At 37.1% G+C, this 25,193-nt stretch overlaps 1 long non-coding RNA gene across 5 annotated transcripts in view; it reads right to left on the bottom strand.

Annotated features, from left to right (window-relative positions):
- Positions 1-25,193, bottom strand: part of LOC130542161 (uncharacterized) — a 61,010-nt gene that overhangs the window by 17,212 nt on the left and 18,605 nt on the right. For 3 of the 5 annotated variants that reach the window (XR_008956520.1, XR_008956516.1, XR_008956517.1), the window contains exon 2: positions 1,371-1,483. The exons of the other annotated variants lie outside the window; for them this stretch is intronic. This is a non-coding gene — a long non-coding RNA (uncharacterized LOC130542161). The remainder of the gene's footprint in view (positions 1-1,370; positions 1,484-25,193) is intronic. 5 annotated transcript variants of the gene reach the window in all.

Below are 25,193 nucleotides of genomic sequence, written 5' to 3'. Positions count from 1 at the left end.
GTGGTTTGTGTAGGTGTGACATTAGGTTGTTCATTTGAAGTTTTTCTTGTTTCTTGAGGTTGGCTTGTATTATTACAAACATCCCTTTTGGAACTGTTTTTGCTGCGACCCAAAGATTTTGGACCCTTGTGTGTTCATTTTCATCTGTCTCCTTGTATTGGTTTATTTCCTCTTTGGTAGACCCATTCATTTTTTAGTAGCAATTGTTTAGCCTCCACGTATTTGTGTTCTTTCCATATTTTTTCTTGTGATTGATTTCTGCTTTCATAGCATTGTGGGCAGAAAAGAGGATTGATATGAGTTCAGTCTTCTTGAATTTACTGAGACTCATTTTGCGGCCTAACATGTGATCTATATTGGAGAAAGTTCCATGTGTGCTTGGAAAGGATGTGTGTTTTACAGTTTTTGGACAGAAGGGGATTAAGAGGTACAAAGTTTCAATTAGAAAATAAATAAGTCACAAAGATGAAAAGTATAGCACAGGGACTATAGTCAATATTGTAATAAGGTTGTATGGCGACGAGGGTCACCACACTTACTGTGGGGAACACTGAGTAACATACAGCATTGCCAAATCAAGATGTTGTACACCTGAAATTAGTGTAACATTGTGTGTTAATTACACTTCAATTTAAAAAAAAAGAAACAGAGTCTAGAGAATACATCTTCTTCTGAGGCTTGAAACAGCCTTGACCTCATTGTTCTGGAGCCATTATCTCCTCTGGCACAGAAGAAACGAAGCAGTGAGAGAAAGGGAGTGTTGCTTTTTTTTTTTTACTTGAAATATTCAACACTTTTTATAAAATAGGCTTCCTGATGATTTTGCTCACCTGTAGGCTAAGGTGAACGCTCTGAACATGTTGAAGGTAGGCTAAGCTAAGCTATGAGGTCAGGTGTATTAAATGCATTTTTTTCTTTTTCTTTTTTTTATTTGAGTATAATTGATGTGCAATGTTACATTAGTTTCAGGTGTACAGCATAGTGATTCAACAAGTTCATACGTTACGCTGTGCTCACCCCAAGCATAGCTACTATCCGTCGCCACACAACGCTATTGTAATATCACTGACTGTGTTCCTTATGCTGTGCCTTTTATTCCCACGATTTATTCATTCCATAACTGGAAACCTGGATCCCCCACTCCCCTTCACCTATTTTGCCCATCTCCTGGCCCCCCCCTTGAGCAAACATTGGTTTGTTCTCTGTATTATAAACTTGATTCTGCTTTTTGTTTGTTTATTCATTCGTTCATTTTTGGAGTCCACATATGAGTGAAATCATATGGTATATGTCTTTCTGTGTCTGACTTGTTTCATTTAGCATAATACCCTCTAGGTCCAAACATTTTGTCACAAATGGCAAGGTCTCACCTTTTGTGATGGCTGCATGCTGTTCCATTGTATATGTCTACCACATCTTCCTTATCCATTTGTCTATCGATAGACATCAGGCTGCTTCCGTATCTTGGTTATTGTAAATAATGCTGCAATAAACATAGGAGTACATATATCTTTCCTTTTTTTAAATTTTAAAAATTTAAAATTTTATTTATATTCAAGTTAGTTACATATAGTGTATTATTAGTTTCAGGAGTGGAATTTAGTGATTCATCAGTTGAATATAACACCCAGTGCTCATTATATCCCATGCCCTCCTTTAGGCCCATCACCCAGTTACCCTATCTCCTGACCCACCTCCCCTCCAGCAACCCTGTGTGTTTCCTATAGTTAAGAGTCTCTTAGGATTTGCCTCCCTCTCTGTGAAATCTTATTTTATTTTTTCCTTCCCTTCCCATATGTTCATCTGTTTTGTTTCTTAAACTCCACATAGGAGTGAAATCATACGGTAATTGTCTTTCTCTGACTGACTTATTTTGCTTAGCATAATACACTCTAGTTCCATCCACGTAGTGGCAAATGGCAAGATTGCATTCTTTTTGATGGCTGAGTAATATTCCACCATATATAGATATATAGATGATAGATAGATGGATGGATAGATAGATATAGATATAGATATTGCTATATATATATATATATATATATATATATATATATATATATATATATGGCACATCTTCTTTATCCATTCATCAGTTGAAGGGCACCTGGGCTTCTTCCATATTTTGGCTACTGTGGACATTGCTGCTATAAACATTGGGTCACATGTGCCCCTCCAAATCACTATTTTTGTATCCTTAGGATAAATACCTAGTAGTTCAATTGCTGGATTGTAGGGTAGTTCTATTTTTAGCTTTTCGAGGAACCTCCATACTGTTTTCCAGAGTGGCTGCACCAGTTTGCATTTCCACCAACAATGTAAGAGGGTTCCCCTTTCTCTGTATCCTCACCAATATCTGTTGTTTCCTGACTTGTTAATGTTAGCCATTCTGACTGGTGTGAGGTGGTATCTCATTGTGGTTTTGGTTTGTAGTTCACTGATGATGAGTGATGTTTAGCATCTTTTCATGTGTCTGTTGGCCATTTGTAGGTCTTCCTTGGAGAAATGTCTGTTCATGTCTTCTGCCCATTTCTTGACTGGATATTTTCTTCTTTAGGGGTGCATATATCTTATCAAATTAATGTTTTCATTTTCTTTGAGTTTGCTTATTCTCCCAAGAGTTTACACATATATGACGGGGAAAAAAGACAGCATAACATAAGAAGGCATATTGGGATTTGAATCTTGGCTCTAATATTTGCTAACAATATGATTTGGGAGAAACTACTTAACCGCTATGAGTTATTTTTTATTTATTATTTTTGGTTATTTTTAAATTTTAATTTCAGTATAGTTAACATACAGAGTTATATTAGTTTCAGGTGTACAGTATAGCGATTCAGTATTTTTATACATTATTCAGTGCTCATCACTCTTAATTCCCTTCACTTAGTTCATCCATCCCCCACCCACCTCCCCTCTGGTAACCATCAGTTCACTCTTTATAGTTAAGAGTCTGTTTTTTGGTTTGACTCTTTTGTTCTTTGTTCATTTTTTTGTTTCTTAAATTCCACATATGAGTGAAATCATGGTATTTGTCTTTCTCTGATTGACTTATTCACTTCGCGTCATACTTTCTAAATCCATCCATGTTGATGCAAATGGCAAGATTTCATTCATTTGATGGCTGAGTAATATTCCGTTGTGTTTAGGTACATATCTTCTCTATCCATTCATCTATTGATGGCCACTTGGGCTACTTCTATAATTTGGCTATTGAAAATAATGCTGCTATAAACATGGGTGTGCATATATCTTTTCAGATTAGTGTTTTTATATTCTTTGGGTAAATACTCAGTAGTGGAATTATTGGATCATATGGTAATATTATTTTTAATTTTTTGAGGAACCTTTATACTCTTTTCCACAGTGGCTTCTCTAGTTCACATTCCCACCAACAGTGCACAAGAGTTCCTTTTTCTCCACATCCTTGCTAACACTTGTTGTGTCTTGTATTTTTGATTCTGACATGTGTGAGGTGATATATCACTGTGGTTTTGATTTGCATTTCCCTGATGATTAGTGATGAGCATCTTTTCCTGTGTCTGTTGGCCATCAGTATGTCTTCTTTGGAGAAATGTCTGTTCATGTCTCCTGCCCATTTTTAATTTGGATTATTTGTTTGGTTTGGTTTGGTGTTGAGTTGTATAAGTTCTTTGTGTATTTTGGATACTAACCCTTTATTGGATATGTCATTTGAAATACCTTCTTCCCTGTAGTAGGTTGTCTTTTAGTTTTGTTGGCTGTTTTTTTTTGGGGGGGGTGGTTCTGTGTAGAAACTTTTTATTTTGATGTAGTCCCAATAGTTTATTTTTGCTTTTGCTTCCCTTGCTTCAGGAAACATATTTAGACAAATGTTGCTATGGCCAGTGTCAGAGAAATTACTGCCTATGTTCTCTTTTAGGATTTTTATGGCTTCAGGTCTCACATTTAGGTCCTTAATCCATTTTGAGCTTATTTTTTTGTGTGTAAAGGGTAGGAAGGCAGTCCAGTTTCGTTCTTCTGCATGTAGCTGTCCAGTTTTACCAATATATTTGTTGAAGAGACTGTCTTTGTTCCATTGCATATGCTTGTTCCTTTGTCAAAGATTAATTGACATGTAATAGTGAGTTTATTTTTCTGGGCTTTCTATTCTGTTCTATTAAACTATGTGTCTATTTTTATGCTGTACTGTACTGTTTTGATTACTATAACTTTGTAGTATACCTTGAAATCTGGGATTGTGATTTCTCTAGTTTTGTTCTTTTTCAAGATTTCTTTGGCTATTAGGGGTCTTTTGTGGTTCCATACAAATTTTATTATTTGTTCTAGTTCTGTGAAAAATATTCATATTTTGATAGGGCTTGCATTAAATCTGTAGATTGCTTTGTGTAGTGGGGTCATTTTGACAGTATTTGTTCTTCCAATCCATGAGCACGAAATATCTTTCCACTTGTTGGTGTCACCTTCAATTTCCTTCATCAATGTTTTAGTTTCAGAGTATATGTCTTTCAATTCCTTGGTTAAATTTATTCCTAGGTATTTTGTTATTTTTTGTGCAATTATAAATGGGATTATTTTCTTAAGTTCCCTTTCTGCTACTTCATTATTAGTGTATAGAAATGCAATGGATTTGGGTTCCTGGATGGCTCAGTTGGTTAAGTTTCTGCCTTCAGCTAAGGTCATGACCCCAGGGTCCTGGGATCAAGTCCCATATTGGTCTTCCTGCTTAGCAGGAAGTCTTCTTCTCCCTCTCCCTCCCCCTCCTCATGCTCTCTCTCTCCCTCTCTCTCATGCATTCTCTCTCTCTCAAAAAGTTAAATAAAATCTTTTAAAAAAAGGAAATGCAACAGATTTCTGTATATTGATTTTGTATCCTATGACCTTAGTGAATTCATTTATCAGTTCTAGTAGTTTTTTGGTGGTCTTTGGGGTTTTCTAAATATAGTATCATGTAATCTCCAAATAGTGAAAGTTTTACTTCTTTATTACCAATCTGGATGCCTTTTATTTCTTTTTGTTGTCTGATTCCAATGCTATGTCGAATAAAAGTGGTGAGAGTAGACATCTTTGTCTTTTTCTTGGTCTTAGGAGAAAATCTCTCAGTTTCTCACCATCAAATATGACGTACTGTAGGGTGACTAACATAATATAATAAAAAAATATTATTATTAAAAAAATAAAGTGCATGTAAGGAAAAAAAACAAATATGATGTTAGTTATGGATTTTTCATATATGGTCTTTATTATGTTGAGGTATGTTCCCTTTAAATCTCCTTTGTTGAGAGTCTTTATTATGAATGGATGTTGTATTTTTTCAAATGGCTTTTCTACATCTATTGAAGTGATCATATGGTTCTTATCCTTTCTCTCGTTGATGTGATGTGTTATAGCAATTGGCTTACAAATACTGAACAACTCTTGCATTTCAGGAATAAATCCTACTTGATCATGGTGGATGATTTTTTAAAATATATTGTTGGATTTGGTTTGTTAATATTTTGTTGAGGATTTTTGCTTCTACGATCATCAGAGATAGTGGCCTGTAGTTCTCTCTCTCTCTTTCTTTCTTTTCTTTCTTTTTTTTCTTTTCTTTCTTCTTCTTTTTTTTTTTTTGTAGTGTCTTTATCTAGTTTTACTATCAAGGTAATGTTGTTCTCAGAATGAATGGAAGATTTTCTTCCTCTTTTATTATTTTTTTAAATAGTTTGAAAAGAATAGGTACTAACTCATCTTTAAATGTTTGGTAGAACTCACTTGTGAAGATGTCTGGTCCTGGACTTTTTTTTTTATTGTAAGTTTTTTTTAAATTTTTTTGATTCAATTGCATCGCTGAGTTTTAGATTTTAACTTACAAAATGGGAAAAATAATTCCTGTTTTGCAAGATTAATATGATAACTAAAGTAAATAAATAGTTATTTGTATAACATATCTTTATTAAATATATATAAAATACATATTACGTGTGTGTGTAGAACATCACAGAAGCTGGTAGAGAAGGTTCATGAATCTAGCATGAAGTCTGGATATGAAGCTGTAAGCAATAGGGAGGAACTGCAACTCTCAGACAGAGGAGGGAGGTAATAAAACAGTTTAAAAAAGGAAATCCAAGGGTAGCACGCAGGGTGGACTGAAGCACGGACAGAATGGAGACCAATAAGGGCCTGGTGTACTAGACAAGGCCAATGATGTTAAAAGTCACAGGTGACAGGGAGATGGAGAAGAGTGAGTCTTATGTGACAGCTATCGGACACTTCTCTCCGCATCACAGCTTACAGACTAGGTACTTATGGCCCCCCTTTCTTTCCCTCTAGCACTTTGAGTTATCACAACTGCTAGGCAGGAGTGTTGGGGGTGGTATCTACTCAGAAGTAAGTTGGATATCAGCCTTTCAAAGTCTTGAGGCAAGGATGGACCACACTCCTGCTAGAAAAATCACTTAATACTCTTTTAAAAAATATATGGAATGGCCAGAATATATCAGGCATGTCCAAGGCACTGGGAATATAGCAGTGAATAAGGTGACTGTCCTTATAGAGTTACTTTTAAGCTGAGGAGACCAGAAACAAAATAGATAAGATAGAATATTTTAGATGGTGATAAGTAATTTAGAGAAAGATAAACAGGATAAGGGGATAAAGAATGCTAGAATAGATAAGTCTAGCTATTTTACAAGGGCTTATTAATGACCTCACTGATAATTAGACTTTTAAACTGATTCCTGACAGAGTTGAGGATAATGCCCTTGAAGATATCTGGTGAAAGATTTCCAGGACGGGGAGAAGGACCAGAAGTAATGAGGTCAAGGTAGGTGGAATGCAAGGACCCAAAGAGAAGGAGGTAGGAGATGTGCTCAGAGGACAGAAAGGGTGTGAAAGGCTTTTGTAAGGATTTTGGTTTACACCATGAGATGGAGACTAGTTGGAGAGATCTGATCCAAGGACCAATATGACCTGAATTACGTTTTTTTTTTTTTAATTTCAAAATTACTTTTATTGCAAAACAAAACGTAGATACAGAAAACCGATGTATGACTTAATGCATTTTATGAGATGGCACCCCTGTAACCACCATCCAGGTGAAAAATAGAACACTGCCAATCACCCAGCAACCCCGCTATGCGTCCACCTCAGTCCCAACTGCCTCCCCCAACCAAGTGACCACCAACTGACTTCATAACAATCACATGTATGTTTCCTTATAGTTTCATCATCAAGGAGCATCCCTGAACATTACGCTCTAGACTCACGCTTGATGCTTTTCACAATTGAAAATGTCTTGTCTCTTTTAACCCTCCCCCTCTTCCTTCCTTTATCATTTGTCTGTTAAGGTCCCAGGCATTTGACCTATAGTTTCTCCTAGTCTGGATGTTCTTGTTTGCGTATGTGTAGTGCTGTTTAGCTTGCTTCTCTGTCCTCACGGCTTCCTGTGAACTGGTTCAGAGGCTTGATGGGCCTGAATCATGTTTTAAAGGCTGTTGTTGTATTGAGAATGGACACTAGGGGAGCATTGCAGTAATATACTTCTGTTTGAAAATCAGTTAACTATCAGAATAATACCAAAACTTTACTGGACATTTACAACATGCTAGACTTTATGCTAAGCGCTTTTTAAACAAGATCTCAGTTAAAACATACATCAAATCAGTGAAGAGAGATTACTATTCCAAGTTACAGTTAAGGTACACAAATAATGAATCATGGAACATTACATCAAAAACTAAGGATATACTGTATGGTGACTAACATAACATAATAAAAAATTATTATTAAGAAAAAAAAAAGGAAATTGGCTTAAAGGGAATAAAACACTTACCCTCAGTAGCACAGCTAGTTAGTGACAAAAGGAAGATCTGATTGCAAAGCTTATTCCCTGACCAGTATTGCTACACAGCCTCTGGTTTTGCTTTGCATTCGAATCTTAAATCACCCAGATTCTTAGAAACCAAAGTTGAATGGACCCTAAAGAGGCCTCTAATAGAGGGCTCTAATAATCAGCTAGAGCTTTTTTCAAAATGCATGAAGATTCTTTTTTGATGGCGGGTAGGCAAAGAGAAGCCCTTTTTCAGGTTAATTGTTTGCCTGAATCTCACAAGGGGTTGATGATTGAGCCTGGCCTGGAGGCCAGATCTCCTGAGTCTTCAGCCATCACATCACGGAAAGAGTTTCAGGTGCTGTCTGTGCTACAGCTGAGATCCAGCAATGCGCTGGTGCCCCTCACTAGGCAAGGGGGTGCCTTATTGTCAAATACAAATCAGAACACCAGTCAACACAGACTAATATCCTCATTGTAGCCCTTTGAATATAGTGGGCAGACTAGAGATTTTTTAAGTAGAAATAATTTGTTGTTTTAATTTTATATTGAACAGATTGGTGTTGGCTATTTGGCAATCAGTTCAGTTGGAGAAATTAGCTATCGGAGTGAAATCATATCCTGCACAGGGTTTAAAAAGTTTGCAGGTTTCCCCCTTTATCTGAGATTTCACTTCCTGAGGTTTCATTTACTCACAGTCAACCACTACTTCCTCCTCTGACATAAGTTCAGAAGTTCACTGGTAGCCTGATGCTATGCCATAAAGCCTATGTCACTCACCAAACTTCATCTCATCATGGAGGCATGTCATCTCACATCAACACAAGGAGGACAGAGACCACATTCACGTAACTTTTATGAAGGTATATTGTTATAATTGTTCTATTTTACTGTTAGTTATTATTAACCTCTTATTGTGCCTAATTTATAAATTAAACTTTATCACAGTGATGTATGTATAGGAAAAAAAAACACAGCATGCACAGATCTTCCTTGACTTATGATAGGGTTACATTCCAATAAACTCACATAAATTGACAATATTAAGTCAAAAATGCATTTAATATGGCTAACTTACCAAACACCATAGCTTAGGCCAGCTTATCTTAAACGTGCTCAGAATGCTTACACTAGCCTACAGTTGCAAAATCATCTAATACAATGTTTATTTTGTAATAAAGTGTTGAGTATCTCATGTAATCGGTTGAAAATTGAAAGTGTAAGCCAGAATAGTTGTCTGGGTACAGAATGGGTGTTGAGGGTATTGGTCGTTTACCCTCGTGAGCATGTAGCTGACTGGGAGCTGCCAGTATCATGAGAGAGTATCTACTGCATATCACCAGCCCAGGAAAAGATCCAAATTCAAAATCTGAAGTACAGTTTCTACTGAAAGCATATCACTCTCGCACCATTGCAAAGTCAAAAAAAATATATAAGTGGAACAATTTAAGTCTGGGGCCATCCGTATAGGGTTTGGTACTATCCACAGTTCCAGGCAGCCACTGGGATTCTTGGAACGTGTCCCTACAGATAAGGGGAACTGGTGTAGTTGTGAAACTTTTGCTGTCATTAAAAAAAAAAAAAAAAAAAAAGGTGCAAAGTAAAAGTAGCAAAGAAAATCATCTGGAAAGTCTCTTCATCAGAGATCAGAGACCAGTGTGCCATAACAGTTACTTTTTACCCCCAACTTTGGAGTTAAATGTGCACAGAATGATGTAACCATGATCATTTCCCAAAGAAACAGATGCTGCGTGGGTCTGTCTTGATCAAAGAGATGCCATCTACCAATTGTAAGTGGCACATGACTTAATTGTTTCTACCACTCCTTCTCTATCCATCTTGCATCTTTGATTGGGAAATTATGTCCGCCGTGTTTGCAAGTCACTGCCTGCCTCTAAAACCATTTACCCCTTTTGTTCCTTTCAAGCTAGCAGTTTACCTCTTCCTCTGAGACTAGACTTCTCTACTACTCTTCCTCACCCTGAATAAAAACAGTTAAGTTTTTCCCTTCTTAATGCCTTTCCACCAGACTTGAACCATTCTTGTGACTCTCAGTTTATTCCATATTTCTGTGACTCAGTTTCATATCCACCTTATAAATTTCAAGATGTTTTCAGGGGTGCCTGGCTGGCTTAGTCGATGGAGCGTGCAACTCTTGATCTTGGGGTGGTGAGTTCAAGCCCCATATTGGGTGTAGAAATTACTTTAAAAATGAAATCTTAAAAAAAAGAGAAAAGGAGAGAGAGAGAGATGCTTTCAAGTCATTCCAGGCTATGGTTCTGAGTTAAGTATCATTAAATCTGTTTTCTTAGGTCATCACTAAAATGTGTCAAGAGAAAACTCAAAACTCTCTTCATCACACACAATTTACGAGAGGAAAGAACAAAGATAGCTGTTCATTTCCAGATGGATGTTCATATCTTTAAATACATGGTGTGCACGTGAATAGCCAGAGTACAAGCCACATGTCCTTTTCTGTGAAGAAATCACATGTTCTTCTCTAAGAAGTTCCTCCATTTTTCTCTTTTTTTCAGGATAAAGCAAAGAGAGAAGACATCTTCAAAATCATGGTGGGAAATCTAGGTCTCATCCTGAGAACAGAAATGGGATTTAAAATAAATATCGCCAGGCTGGAATGCAGGAATCCAGCCATCAACTGTCCATTCTTAACCCTCTGGGAGTTCCGCATTTATATTCTGCCAGACAGATGTGTCTGATGGCCTCCAGAGAAGGGCATTCCACCCCGCTCACAGAGCACTTGGTCAATGGGTCCAGTGTCCAAGAAACTTGTCAGTTGTGAAATTCATTGTGTACCCTGAATCTCCTTAGCCACGTTATTAACCAATATCCCCTTGCTCATTCCCCAGTGGACAAGAAGAACAGATGGCTATTCTCTTCTGTCGGGGAGAGCATTTGGAAGCCTTGGAGTCTTTAGGCAAAGCTAGTCAGTTACTTCCTTTCGTCCATCATCAGTCTTCTTAATAACATTCCCCATCCCCATCCTATATCCACACCACATAAATTCCCATCAAAATCCTAGGTAAAATACACAATGAAAAATATTTCACTGTGAAAATATTGCAACTCCTGGCTTGTGGTGTCACTGTATCAGCTCCTTCAAATGGGATAATGAGATCTGCATCCACATTTGTTTCTCTTATCCTACATGATGATATATGAAAGCAGGTTTGAAGTTTATTATGTCCAACAACTTAATATCAACAGAATATAAAATATTCCTTGGCTATAAATGAGAGAGGGATTTTTTATTTGTTTCAGTTACATTAAAATGTGTTGGTGAATTTGTGGCTCGGATTTTATCAGGTTTCGCAGAATGTGTATTATTACACTGTTAAAAAGATCTTCTGGATTTTATCAATATAGATATTTGGTAAATTTTATTCACAAATATTTATCTTGAAGATCTACAGACTCATAATTATAAAATTATTACTGCTGAAAAGAAATCAATCTCTATTCTATCTTAGTGAAATTAAATATCTCCTAAATATGTTTATATAATTTATTTCTAGAATTTCTGCTAATACAATAGATGTGAAAAGAATGACTATGAATATTTCACTCTTACTTGCTCAAAAGCCAATTGAAGAGGTGACGGGAATCTTGACAATATATCTGACAATCATTATCAAGTTGTGTTCACTGGGATTTTCCTGCAAAATTAATGGATTATGTTATAAGGCCTATATGGGTTTCATAAGAGCTTCTATGGAGGTGTCAGGTAAAGTATATTGACTAGATATTGAAAAAAATGACATTTATTTAAGGTGGGAAGAAATCTCTAAAATTATGTGGTCGTGAAATTGTGTGTCTGTGTGTGTGTGTGTGAATTGCTAAAAAGGAAATGAATGAGGTACTGTAATCTACACTCTTGAGTAAGCCAAATTGTTGACATGTATATTATCACTAACTGATGAAATCCTCTCTCTCATAAACATCGAAATCTACATTCAAAAGCGGTACTAATGATATTTCCTAGAGACTGGAAGCTGGTTGATGAGGCTCTGTAATAAACATCATATCAAATAAACAATTCAAGGAAACTTTAAAAAATACATCATTGAAATAAAACACAGAGCCTGTTAAATCTCTTTAAGGTCTACTGCTCCTACTTTTTGCCTGTGGCCAATGGACCTGCTTTCTAGTCTAGTGTATCTAATTACTCTCTGAAACAACATGAGACATGCAGTAGAAACCAGCAAAGTGTCAGGCAGATAGAAACAGCAACTATGTGTGTAAAATCACTAGAGTTTACATTAGAACCAGAAACTATCTTATGGCGTATGGCAGTCCCCAGAAGCATCCAAGGTGGATTCACATGGATTGTCCTAGGGAACAGTTTCTTCTTGAAGTCACATGATCCTAAAATCCTCTGAGACCCTAAAACGTCAACACACAAGGACAGACGATGATATAATTCAGGTCAAACATATCTGTAGGTAGGTAAAGCAGACTACTTACACTGTCGTCTAAGTCAATGGTTTAGGTTTAGATGGGATAGAGCATTAAGGAAGGGATAGTGTACTCAGACAGGAAAGAGCGAGGGGGGATTTTGTTGCCTTTTATTTCCCTGATCATCCTAGGAGAAAGATTCTGTGGAAGAAGGTTCTATTTGGAAGTTGCTAGGAAAATGGCAGAGGTTAGACCTTTTAAGGAGAACGTAGAAGAGCAATGTCTCAGGGATGGTAGCCTGCCTAGTAAAAGCTTACAGAGAGGAGAGGGTGATGATTTTGTTGGAGAGGAGCAGAGGAGCTGAGAAGAAGAAGGGGCCAGGAGAGGGACAAGGAGTGAGGGTGTATGGGATTGTGGAAATGAAATGTGATTAGTTCCAGCGGAGGAATCAGATCCTTTGGAGGCCAGTTTCCCATCCAGCTCATCTCTCTTATCTCTTGGAGTCTAAAGCAAAATGCAAAAATCTTGAGGAAAAGGAGTGTTGGAAGCTTATCTTCTTGCGTCCCAACAGATATTTCCATCACTTCTATAGTAGCCCTGCCACAAGGCTGCCCTGGCTTGACTCAACCACCATTTTCAAGAGCTCACTAACTTCCAACCCTCCATTCCATATAAAGATGGCCCTAGCCTTTTGAAAGACTTTCTTTACTTCTTTCAACCTGAACCATTCTAGATTTGGATTTTCCTTGCATGGATGTCCTCCGTTTCAGACCCAGTGACCATGTGGAAAAGTATCTTCTAGTTCCCTTGGTACTCAGGGATCCAAAGCCATAGCTGCCCCCTTCCAAGGGACACTAACAGCATCAGGAAGGCTCCCTGTATTTGTCTGGCTGAGGCTTATTGAAACAAACTGGTTTTTATGTCTCAACCCGCTCTAGGCCCATACACTAACCCTCACTGCCTCGTTTCCTACAATGTATTAATTTAATCTAAGACCTCAATGGAATTCAATAATCTGTCACTACCGTGTATTCATTATTTATGTTAGAAACTCAATTCATACCAGCTTAAGCATAAAAGGTCATTTATCATATATATAGTGGGGTATCTCATAAAACCGTGAAAATAGGAATATGGTTAAGCATTAGAAACAATCGAAAGCAAGAACTTTCATGCATATGTTTGTCTCCCTGTCCTTAGTCTCTGTTTTTTTCCAAACACCTGCTTCTATATTCTTTCACTCGGTGGAACTTTTCTCACCTTTCAGCCACAAAGCAACATATAGATAATTCCAACTAACAACATCTGAGTAATGTGTAATGGAGATAAACTGGATGTTTAGTTCCAGTTCCAATGGGCCTCTGAAAGCACTAGGTTCATGTGTCCACCTCTGAGCCAATCACTCTGGCCTAGAGGCCACGTTTGGTCACATTCATATGTTTCCATGGTAATCCCTTGATTAGAAAATCAGCTGGGGAGGTACAGACTAGAGTGAGTAGGGGGCCCATTCTGCCAAGGTGTCCATGATGTTCCTAAGCCCTATAATTGTATCAACTGTCCTCAGTGTTAAGACCTGGCATAGAGTCCAGCACAGAACCTTCTGTGTATGAAATTAGGGAAAGATTTCCATGGTGACTCTCCTTGCTACCCAGAGTCTCATTGTTTTCTTTCCACGGAGTAGCCGTAACTCTGGGACAGCACTCGGCCTCGGATGAAGACTTTCGTGTCTGACTCCAAAACTGAAGCCTTCTTAATAATATCCTCATCTCCATCCTGTATCCACACCGCACAAATTCCCACTGAAACCCTAGATAAAATACATAATGAAAAATTCTTCGCTGTGGAAACGCTGCATCTCTTGTTTTGCGGTATCATTGTGTCAGCTCCTTTAAATAGGATAATGAGACCTGCACCCACATTTGCTTCTACATGGTGATATATGAGAGCAGATTTGAAGTTAAATCCAACAGCTCAATATTAGGATATAAAATATAATCTGTTCCCTGGACATAAATGAGAGAAGCATTTTGTATTTGTTCGTCTGAGTTACATTAAACTCGTACTGGTGAATTTGCAGCTGGGATTTTATCAGTTTTTTGGAGAATGTGTTTCTGGGCCTCCGCTTCCTCATCTGTACAATAAGTGCTTTGAACTCTGAAAGATGCCTTTCAGCCCTAGAATCCTATGATCTTAGTGTATTTTGCACTGTTCAATAACGTATCCAGTGGATTTGGCATCCATGTATTGACCTCTCTATCTCTCATGGCAGCCAACAGAAAATGGAACCCATAAAAGGCTCGCTAATTACGTGTTGTTTATAGATGATGGTTGTGGTCATGAAATCTCTATCTCAGGACATTGAAGAATCCCAAAGAGAGTGTGCTCTCAAGCACTTCCCTATGCCCACTGTACAAGAAGAAAGGTATGCTTACACTCTCAGCACTTTTGAAACACATTTATTTCAAAGATGAAGATCGGTTTAAAACTTTAATACTTCCCAGAGGAAATAGTTTCCTGAAAGTAATAGGACCACTATTTTCACATGAGCAAAAGAGAGAGAGATAAAAAAAGAAAAATAGGAGGAAAAAAACCCGAAGCACTTGCAAAACCTTGAAGTCCTATCACACCTTGGTACTCAGGCTCTGGAAGCACTTCCTCCCCTTTGGCTGTGGTTCACACCTCGGTCACAGGACTGAAATACCTTGTGACCTCACTCCAGAGGCAGGCTGAGGGTGTGAGGATCTCAGCTGCTGCACAGTTGATGTGAGGGCTGGAGTAGGACCCCGGAGGCTTTGTGTGCTTTGGAAGAGGAAAGGAGAATCACTTTGTACTGTTTATTTTTTACCAAAAGATTATTTCTGCCATCGGATCTAAATCCTTCTTGTTGCATCCATACTTGATTACATCACAGCTACATCTTTTAGCCAGTGATAAGTTGGAGAACCAGTTAAGAGGGTAAATTTTAGTGGGTGACTCATTCTTATACACTTTTAGCACACTATCTTATATTCAGGTTAGCACCCCCTCCACACACGTACATATCTCAAGCTCTCTCTGGGAGCTAATTCTTTCTATTATCTATACAGGGAAACTGGACAATGAGAAAGGAAACCCTAGGCTGAATCAAGAAAGTCTGTGAATCATAAGGCTTCTTTCTGCTGCTCAAAAACAGAAAGCCTTTCTTCTATAAGTGAGTCCTCGGGGGTACGATCTGTCATGTGGTCAAAGGAGAGAAGACACAGAACCAGCACCAAGCAGGACTCATACACTGGGCCCTGCACAAGGGAATACTAACAGATTATCTGTCACCATTACCTCTCTCCTTCCCATCTCCCACCAACCCAGGCTGACTTGAGTCTGAGAAAAACTCATCGATATTGAGATGTTGAAACAAAACAAAACAAAGCAAAACAAAATTCCAGGAATGACTGAACCAGATGAACACCAACAAGGACAATGCTAGGACTGCGGACCATCCAATATATGACAATTGAGTGTGACTATTTTTTTAGTTCCCACACTTTTACACAACTAAGGTGGTAAATTGATTGCATTGATGTCTCCAGTTTTTCACTACAACCACTGTGGGCAAGATATTCTAACTGACTCCTTCTCTCTGGGCTCAGCTGTGTGACTTGCTTTGGCCAATGGAGTTAGCAAACAAGATCCAAGCAGAGTCCTGAAAACACTTGTGAACTGGTGTTTGCTTTCCTGCCCCATTTGTTTCTGGGCCATGAATATGAGGATATACATCAGCTAGCTGGCTGGAGAAATGTGAAAGGTGTATGGAGGAAGGCTAAGTTTTCCCAGCAGGGGCATCCTAGACTAACCAGTCCCCTTGAGATCTGCAGGTGATAATGCCATGAGTGAGTCCAAGGAAGCTTTCTGAAGCTGGCTCAGATCGACAGAACTGCCCATCCAGCCCACGGAGTCATGACACACAATAAATGTTTGTTGCTTTAAGCCACTGGGTTTTGGTGTGGTGTGTTTAACAATAGCTGACTGATAAACCTTCTGATAATGGTGAGTTAATTTTGGGGAGAAATATTCAGAGAGTGGGCACAAATGCTAGCAAGACAGCTGCCTCAGTGTCTCTGTGAGAGAAGGAAATGTGACGTTGTGCTACTAGAGAAAACATCTCCTTTTGCTTCCCTCCTGTTGGTCCACCCCCCACCTTCCAGACAGCATATTTGCTGAAATTGCGTGTGTTTCAAGGTACTCATGGCCAGAGGTGTGGTGAATGTTCAAGTATGTTCACTTGCGCTCATGCTGTGGGTTCAACCTAAAAGGATCTAAAATTGGATCTGAGAATTTAGCCTGGCCTGTCAGATCCCTTTGATCTTATTTTCTGGGCTTATGAGCCTCATGCCCTATTTCAGATAAAGCAGCAGGTATTTGGCACTTTTCCTGACCATTCACAGGGACCAAGTCCAGGACAGCCAGTGGCAGGCTTTTATAAAAGATATCAAATGGATTGGAGAGTAGGGTGGTTGAGGGAAAAAGGAAGAACACAGGAAAGATAACAAAGAAAAGTTTATATTTCTGCTATCTGGAGAATCAAATGCTTTTCTAGCAGTCTCTAAGTGGAATGCATTTGTTCATTTGCCAGGAAAGCTCCTCACAGATTAAAGCCTTAGCTGGATGGTGATGTGGGTGTGTCCCAATCATCCTTCTGACGCAGGGCATACCTTTGTTAATATCCTAGAGATACTGATGAGAGCACCTCTTTCTTGGCCTCATATTCTTTTTACTGCATTCAGAGCCAATTCAGTAGATAACAAAAATGGGCAACGTCCTTTGCACTTCACTCCCATCAAATGGTAGAATCCACTTTCCACTCCTTTAAGTTAGGATTGGCCAGGTGACTTTCTTTCATTGATGAGACATTAGCAAATGTGATATAAGCAGAGGCTAGAAAGATCTTGTATATAGGAGCTTGCCTTCTCCCTGTATTGGAATCCAAAGCCACCATATAAACAAGCCACCAAATAACAAGGGTTATTCTGCCGGAAGGTGAGAGGCAAATAGCACAATTTTTCATTGCACCAATCAATAATCAGCCATCCTCCAGAAACAGACTAACTAATAAACAGAAAACTAAGCTAACAGCTGACTGAAGTCCATAGTAAACCCAGCTCAGAGCAGCAGAAAAAACACCTAGCTGAGTTTAACCTAAACAGCTGAGCTGCAGTTCAGTTAGATAAATATTTATTGTTTCATTCTACTGAGTTTGGCGGTGAAAGGCTAACTGAAACAGCCAGCTTACAGTTTTTCCAAGGTAAGAGATTATCACAAAAGTTAAATTAAAAAAGGCAGAATTTCATTTTGACTTACAGGCTGTAGTTTATTAAATTTTCAGTATAGTTTACTTTAGCATCCTCCCGATGACATTTAGAAAAAGATAAGTACTGTGAGAGTATTTATAAATACCCTTGGGAAGCTTTCCACTTGGGAATTATTTCCATCATAGATTAGATAGATCTGAAATGTGTATGATCAGGTTATACATTAAATAAAAGCTATTGGGTTTGGGGAGAGAGTGAAATGGAAAAAGGGGGTCAAAAGGAATAAACTAAATAAATATAAAAATATTTATAAAATAAATAAGTCATGGAGTTGTAATATACAACACGGCAACTAGTTAGTAATACTGTATGGCATATTTGAAAGTTTCTAAGAGAGTATATCTTAAAATATCCCATCACAAGAAAAAACATTTTTGTAACATGTATGTGATGGATGATAACTAGACTTACTGCAATGACCATTTTGTAGTGTATACAAATATCAAATGTTTGTTGTATATCTGAAATTGATATAAGACTATATGTCAATTATACATCGATTACAAAAGGATACTGGTCAATAAGCTACATAGATAATGAGGAACTTCAGTATCCATTTTTTTGTTTTGTTTATCACTTTCTTTGGTTTAGGACATAAGGAAGCAAGTTTATTACATATACTGAATTCTTTTTTGCTTGTCGCTTTCTTTGACTCAGGACATGGAGAGGCAATGGGATATAGTAGAAAGTCCTCTGATCTTGGATCCAGTATTTCAAAATTGTCATTTCTTTAACCTCAATTTATTTATATTTAAAACAAGGTAATAGTGATTACATAAATTTATCTGGAGAGGTTGGAACATAGTGGTCATTCTGTGATAGTTGACCTTAGGGGCCAGAGAAGTTCCTTACTAACGGAAGAATGGATAAAGAAGATGTGGTGTATATATTTAGGTAATGGAATATTACTCAGCCATCAAAAAGAATGAAATCTTGTCATATGTAATGACATGGATGGAACTAGAGGATATTATGCTAAGAAAAATAAGTCAGAGAAAGACAAATACCATATGATTTCACTCCTATGTGGAATTTAAGAAACAAAACAGGGGCCCCTGGGTGGCTCAGTCAGTTGAGTGTCTGCCTTCAGCTCATGTCATGATCCCAAGGTCCTGAGCTCGAGCCCCGAATTGGACTCCCTGCTTGGTGGGGAGCCTGCTTCTCCCTCTTCCTCTGCCTGCTGCTCCCCATGCTTGTGCTTTCTTTCTCTCTCTCTCTGTCAAATAAATAAATAAAATGTTTAAAAAAGAAGAGAAAGAAACAAAACAGATGAACATAAGGAAAGGGAAGGAAAAAAATAAAATGAAATGAAAACAGAGAGGGAGGCAAACCATAAAAGACTCTAAACTATAGGAAACAAACAGGGTTGCTGGAGGGGTGATGGGTGGAGAGATGGGATGATTGGGTGATGGGCATTAAGAAGGGCACTTGATGTAATGAGCATTGGATGTTATATGCAACTGATGAATCACTAAATTCTACTGTTGAAACTAATAATTTAAAAAAGAAAATAAATAAATTGCTAGGAAAGACAAAAAAAAAGAATTCAGTATGACAAACTGAGGTGTAGTTACATTAAATAAAACAAAAGTTATCCTAGAAATTCATTTAGGGTTGTTTGTACAATTAACCAACTGATATGAGACCCATTTCATTTAGTAAGAGCAAATGTAATGACATAAACAAATCATAAACAATAGATAAAATTATTAAAGCAAAAAACTTATTCTTTGAAGATATTTTTGAAATTGGTAAACCTTGGCAAAACTGAAGAAAATAAAGAGAGAAAACACAAAGTGCTATACCAGGAATGAAAGAGATAACATCCTATGGAGATTACAAATATTAGACAATAAGAATATTATGAACAAATTTAAGTCAATAATTCTACAACTTATGAGAAATGGACAAATACCTTAAAAAATACATTTTGCTAAAATCTTAAACCAGTAACCTAATCTTCCAACATATGAAACTAGAAAAATTAGAGTAAACTAGATCTAAAGCAAGCAGAAGGAAGGCAATAATAAATGCTTGAGTGGAAATAAATGAAATACAGGGTATAATACAAGACAGAAAATTAGCAAAACCAAAAGTTAATTCTTTGAAAAGATCAATGCAATTGACAAGCCAGTAGCTCCACCGATCAAGAAAAAGAAAAGTCAAATTGATAAAATCAGGAATGGAAGAGGTGACATTACTGTCAACTTTGCAGAAATAAAATCAATTATAAGTGAGCAAGAAAGACAATTTTATGCCAACAAATTAGATAGTCTAGATGAAAAGGAAAAATTCCTGGAAACATGAAAACTACTAAACTGACTCGAGAAGAAATAGAAAATCTGAATAGACTTATAACAAGTGAAGAGATATAATTAGTAACCAAGAAAATTTCCTCACTAATATAAGCCCAGAGCAAGATTGTTTCACTGGTAAATTGGTAAATTTTACCCAATGTTTAAAGAATTAACACTAATCTGTCACAAAAAAATGGAAGAGAATAGAATACTTCTCAACATATGTCATGAGGTGAGTGTTAACTTGATACAAACTCAACCAAAGACATCACAAGGAAACAAATGCACAGACCATTACCCTTTATGAATATAGATACCAAAAGTACTCGACAAAACACTAGCAAACTGAATCCAGAGACATATGAGAAGGATCATTCACCATGATGAGAGAGAATTTATCCCAAGAATTCAAGCTTGATTGAACATAAAAATCCATGTAACACATGGTATCAATAAAATAAAGAACAAAAACCTCACATCACGTAAATAGATGAAGAAAAATCATTTGACAAAATCCAACACATTTTTATGATTTAAAGAAAAACACTTAAAAAACTAGGGGTAAAAGGAACCTAACCTGATCAAGAGCTCTACAAGAACCCAAAGACTACATTACATTAATAGTGAAATATGAAAGCTTTTATTCTCAAATCAGAAACAAGACAAGAGGTAACAATGCTGCTACCTCTGTTCAAAACTGTAGCATGAGTTCTAGCCAGGGGAATTAATCAAGTAAAAGAAATAAAATGCAGCCGCATCAGAGAGGAGGAAGTAAAACAATCTATATTTGTGGATGGCATAATCTTATACACAGAATATTTTTAGAAAATACACACACAGAGGAAAAAAATGATTAGAATAATCAATGGATTCCCAAATGTTGCAGGATCTAAGATCAATATATAAAATCCACTGTATTGCTGCACACTAGCAATAAATAATCTGAAAATAAAACTAAGAAAGTTATTCCATTTATGACACAATCAAAGTAAGTTTCATAGGAATAAATTTAATAAAAAAGTGTGAGACTCAAAAACTACAAAAATATCACTGAAAGATTAAAAAAAGATCTAAATTAGTAAAAAGATATTTATGTTCATGTGTTGGAGAACTTAATACTGTTAAGATGGCAATATTCTCCAAACTGATCTATAGATTCAATGCAATTCTATCAAAATCACAGCTGCCTTTTTGTTGAAATCAACAAGCTGATCATAAAATTCATATTAAAATACAAGAGACCCAGAATAGCCAAAACAACCTTGAAAAAGAACAAAGTTGGAGGACTCACAGTTCCCAACTTCAAAAATTACTACATAGCTACAGTAATTAAGACTGTATGATACTGGCATTAGGATAGGCATATAAATCATGAAATAAATTGAGAGTCCAGAAATAAAACCATACGTGATCAACTGGTATTCAGCAAATGTGCCAAAACAATTCAATGGAAGAAAGAATAGTCTTCTCAACAAATACTGTTGGAACAACTGGATAACCACATGTGAAAGAATAAAACTGGGTCTCTTCTTAACAACATATCCAAAAATTAACTCAAAACAGATCAGAAACTTAAATGTAAGAGCTAAAAAAAATTTTTAAAAACTCTTAGAACAAAACATAGGAATAAATCTTTAAAATCTTGGATTAGGCAATTTTTTTTTTAGATATGACACCAAAAGCATGGGTAACAAAAGAAAACATAAATTGGACTTCCTGAAAATTGAAAACTTTGGTGATTTATTATTTATTTATTTATTTATTTATTTATTTATTTATTTATTTTTGAGAGAGAGAGAGAGCAAGCACAAGTTGGGGGGAAGGGCAGAGGGAGAGCGGAATCTTTTTGGTTTTTTTTTAGGATTTTATTTATTTATTTGAGAGGGAGAGAGAGAGAGAGAGACAGAAGCAGGGGGAGGGGCAGAGGGAGAGGGAGAATTAGAGTCCCTGCTGAGCAGTGAGCCTGAGGTGGGGCTCGATCCCAGGACCCTGAGATTACTACCTGAGCTGAAGAAAGATGCTCAATGGACTGAGCCACCCAGGCACCCAGAGAGAGAGAATCTTAAGCAGGCTCCTCACTCAACCCAACATGGGACTTGATCTCACAACCCTGAGACCATGAGCCAAGCTGAAATCAAGAGTCTGATGCTTAACTCACTGAGCCACCCAGGTGCCCCCAAAACTTTTGTGCTTTAAAGTACACTATCAACAAAATAAAATGACAATCCAGAGACTGAGAAATTTTTGCAAATCATGTATCTGATTAAGGTCTAGTATTCAGAATATGGAACAAACTTTTACAACGCAACAATAAAAAGGCAAATAACCTAATTAAAATAGGGTAAAGTATTTGGATACACACACATTTCTCCGAAGAAGATATATAAGTGGCCAATGAGCACATGAAAGAATGCTCATCATTAGTCATTAGAGAAATGCAAATCAAAAGGATAATGAAATACAACTCACACCCTTTAGGTTGGCTGTAACCAAAATTTTTGAGCCCTCGTACATTGCTGGTAGGAATGTAAACTGGTACAGCTGCTTTGGAAAACAGTTTGGCATCTCCTCAAGAAGTTAAATATAGACTTGCCATATGACCCGCACTTCCACTCAGAGTTATATATCCAAGAGAACTGAAAAAATAGATTTACCATACATAAATATTCATTCCTGTATACTTCCTAACAGTGAAAAAGTGGCACAACACAAATGTTCATCAACTGATGACTGGATAAACAAATATAGTGTATTCATGAAATGAAATATTATTCAGCCGTTAAATGAATGACATATTTATCCATATTACAACATGGGTAAATCTTGAAAACCTGCGAAGTGAAAGAAACCAGACACAAAACCTCACATATTGTATAATTCCATTTATATGAAATATCCAGAAAGGTCAAATAGATAGAGATAGAAAGTAGATTAGTAGTTGTCAAGGACTGAGATGGGGGGGGGGGGGAATAGGGAATGACCAAGTATGGGGTTTCTTATTTGGGATGATAAAGATATTCTGAATTAGATAGTGGTGATCATTACACAGTCTTGTGAATATAGTAAAAATTGAACAATTTGAAAGGGTGAATTTTATGGTATGTAAATTATATCTCATTAAAAAAAATGAACATATATCTTAAGTTTGACTCAGCAATTCCAGTCATAAATTCATTTGAGGGAAAATAAAGCATACATCTCCGAAAAGACTTGTGTGAGAACGTTCATGTCTGCTTCGTTCATATAATCCAAGAACAGAACTGATCCAAAAGTCCATGACCAGGAGGATGACTAAGCGAATTATGAGATAGTCGTACAGTGGTATATGATGCAGCAATAAAAAATAATTAGCTACAGTGGTGTGAATAAATTCAACAACCATTAAATTGAACGAAAGAGGACAAGCTGAAAACAATAAACATAATTAGTAAACTTTCCTGAAGTTTAAGAGCAGGCAAAATTAACACATGTGGTGTGCGGTTTCACTGGAAGGGGCGTAAGGGAAATGTTTAAGGTGATTGAAATGTTCTGAATATTGACTGGAATGATACCAGATGCATGTATACATTTACCAAAACTCATCAAATTTGATAGTGAAAAGCTATGCAATTCATTGTATGTAAATTTTACATAATTTTTTAAGTTAATATTTTATTTTAAAATGACTGCAATCCAACCCAAAGCCAACAGGAAAGTCAGAGGTTTATTTTTAACAGCTTTATTAATATTTAATTGACATACACTAAAGTGAAGATATTTAAAGTATATAATTTGATGTTTTCTGGTGGAGGTGAACTCATGATGAAGGACTTCAAGGGAGATGTCAGGGAAACGAAAAGATCTGATGAGGAAATGAAGAGTTTACATGAAGTAATCACGGGAGACTGGGACTTAATATTAAATTACGTGGGCACAGAGACCACAGGGTACAGCTGAAACTTCTCTAGAAGGAGAGAGGAAGAAATGTTAACTGTTTTTATTTTAACTCCATCAGCGTACTCAAGCCTCAGGAGACCCCAGGTCTCACTCTTTAAACTCATCTCTTTTCTCTTTTATAATACAGATATTTGGAGTACCTTAAATTCCTTGTCCTCCATTTTTAAGAACTTGTATTTGGTGGAAGTGGTGGCAGAGTTGGAGATGGGGTGGGATAGGGGATATTTTTTTCAACAATCCCAACCATTTCATGAGAAAGGGGTCAATGAGGTCGTCTATCTACATTTCTTTCTGGATTTTCTCCCCACATCTCCATCACTGCCTAACCATGAATCCAATGTGATTATTATATACTACAAGAAACGGTATATAATTACTTATGGCCTGGCAGCCTGATTGCCTGGATTTTAAGGCACATCCACAAAGGCTAGATTTTAGCCTGGACACTTTGGTCCTGGGAAGAGCAACAAAGATCCAGAAGTCAGCCTCACCCTGAGTCTGTTGATGAGTTCACATGACCGTCATCCAACATGAGATATTTTTCCAGTAGCAACTCTAGCTTTTGAAACTTTAACCTGCAGATAACCAATGAGGTCATTTAATGCCATGCTTCCCACATTCTCAGCTCTAGTCACCAACTCTGGACTAAAACTCATGCTTTATATCTACCAAAAGGCACTGCAAAATGAAAAATCAATGAGAAATGGAAAACAAAGAGGGACGTGTTACTCTTCTTGTGCTTAGAATTCCACCCTCCCACCAGCTCCACCCATTACCCCAGGCCCCAGACCAAAAGTTTACACCAGTCGTACCCAAATAGGCAGCAAAGAGGACCCTTCTCTCTGAAGGCCGCCTGATTTTTGCTGAAGGACCACTCCTAGCCCTGGGGAATATCCCCCTGCCCCAGAAGAAGCCATTATAAAATTAACTGGCGATAAAACCAACCACAGGGGGATTGAGGGGCATTTATCTTTTCAAACGCCTTGTTGTTTTTGTCCATCTGGTTGCATTTAGTCCAAAGGTATAATTTCCAGTGCTGCTCTTTTCTGGTAGACCATACAATTAAGGTATTTGAAAAACAAACAGCTCTTAACCACTGCACGGTGAGAAGCTAGTTTAGCAATCTGTGACCCATTTTCCCAGAGCAAACATAGTTATACATCTAAGATGATCATAAAGCAGGAATTGAGAGTCAGGAATTATTATTTAATATAATAATAATCTAACCTTTCTGGCACTTCTCAGAGAAGAGAAAATGAGATATGAAGAGGGTAGGGAAAAGAGGCTGTTGAAGAAATTATACCTGTCGCTTTCCAGTGGAAATTCCTAATATTTTCTTTAGGACTTTCATATAGATGTATATGCCTTTCAATGTATATACGTATTTGGAACACAAAGAAGGGAAAGGCT

Source organism: Ursus arctos, unplaced genomic scaffold, assembly GCF_023065955.2.
Source record: "Ursus arctos isolate Adak ecotype North America unplaced genomic scaffold, UrsArc2.0 scaffold_1, whole genome shotgun sequence".
NCBI lineage: Eukaryota > Metazoa > Chordata > Mammalia > Carnivora > Ursidae > Ursus > Ursus arctos.
This window is presented reverse-complemented; position numbering and strand designations above follow the sequence as displayed.